The sequence below is a fragment of the Triticum urartu genome, chromosome 7A (genome assembly GCF_056163025.1).
Source record: "Triticum urartu cultivar PI428250 chromosome 7A, HENAU_Tu73, whole genome shotgun sequence".
Taxonomy (NCBI): Eukaryota; Viridiplantae; Streptophyta; class Magnoliopsida; order Poales; family Poaceae; genus Triticum; species Triticum urartu.
Genome location: NC_141879.1, coordinates 550,708,260 through 550,709,853, shown reverse-complemented (window position 1 = coordinate 550,709,853; position 1,594 = coordinate 550,708,260).

The following is a 1,594-nucleotide window of genomic DNA, read 5'->3' as shown; positions in this document are numbered from 1 at the left end:
CGGATTGGTTGTTGGTGGTGCGGGTACGACTGGTCGGGTCGCTGCAGGTGGTCCTTTTGGTTTGTTGGCCCGCATGTCAATTGCCGGCTTCCTCTGCTCGTGAGTTGGGGAGAGATCGCTTACCAGCGAAGGCAACCGAGGTGAATACATCGAGCCCCACAGCCACGCATCGCACCGTGTGCAGCTTCCTCCTCCCTTCCCTCGTGCGCCTCCCCCTCGATCTTGTGGCCTAGATGACGCCGCCGCTCCTCTCGTCCTGGGCTGTGCGACCTCCCCATGGTCACCGGTGGATAAGAGGCCGCCAAAAGATGAGACACCATGTGGGAGGAAGAAGCTGTCCTCGACCGACGAAGGGGCAGATGTTGAGGGGAAGGGCAGCGAACACGGGCAGAAGCCGATGCCTGCCAGCAACGGCAGGTTGGATCTGGACGGCGTGCTCGTGGCGCCAATCACCATCTGGGTGATCAGGGCCGATGGGTTCATCTTCTCTCACCTCCTGCGACTGTGAGAAGGTCATGTCCGAGACACCGTACTCCCTCCTCGCCATTGACGTCTAATGCTACAAGATCCTCGGCCTCGTTGATCCACCCCCGCACCACATCGTCGGCCGCATCTCCTTCCACTACCTCAACTGTTGGAGATATGCCCTAGAGGCAATCATGTATGATGATATTTCCTATGTGTTTATGAATAAAGATAGTCCTTGGACATTATCAATGATGTGTATCAACAAGTACGTGACTTGTTTGTTGGACTATGCATTGTATGATGACTGTCCTAAAAGTTCCCTAGTCGAAAGGGCTGTGTGGACGTGCAACCAACTAGACTAGCATATGACACGGTCGATGGCTTGGTCTCACTAGCCATGGAGCATTGGATGCTAACCGGATAATATGGACTTGGAAGGATCTGGTCGGATTCGACGTAGTCGGATCCGAGTCGAGATAAGGTCCGAGTCGGACAGACCCAACTATGAGACGCAGCGATATGCCATCTGTGAGTCTCTAGTAAAACATATGTTCTATGTCCTAAGACCCGAGTTGACGCATGTACTCGGGATGGTGACAGACTTGCTTTGGGCCGACCAAACACTACTCCGTGACTGGGTAGTTACAAAGGTAGGTTTCAGGCTTGTCCAGACCCATGCTGTGAGACATGGTCGAGCAAGATGGGATTTGCCCCTCCGACCAGGAGAGATATACTCTGGGCCCCTCGTGTGATCCGACCAGGATAAGCATGGCCATGTGACAAGGATTATGAGATAATCCGGATAGTGGTCGACATCATTGGAACGAGAAAGAGGTTGGGCTAGCACAAGGATGATAGACTCGCCTTGAGCTCGACAACATATATCGTGTGGCAAAAGGAATGGAAGTATGATGTACAGGTTCGCTAACCAGCTTCATAGTCTACTTGGTGTTCGACATGCTGTATTCGGATTGTGGCCGAGTAGACTTATGGGCTTTAGGGTCCGTGCGAGGCCCAAGTGTTGTGCCCGCGACGGAAGCCTATATATATAGTGGAGGTGCCGCACACTCACGTGGTTGATTGCTTCGGTGCTGTCACTAGGGTTTGCATGTGTTGCGAATAGACA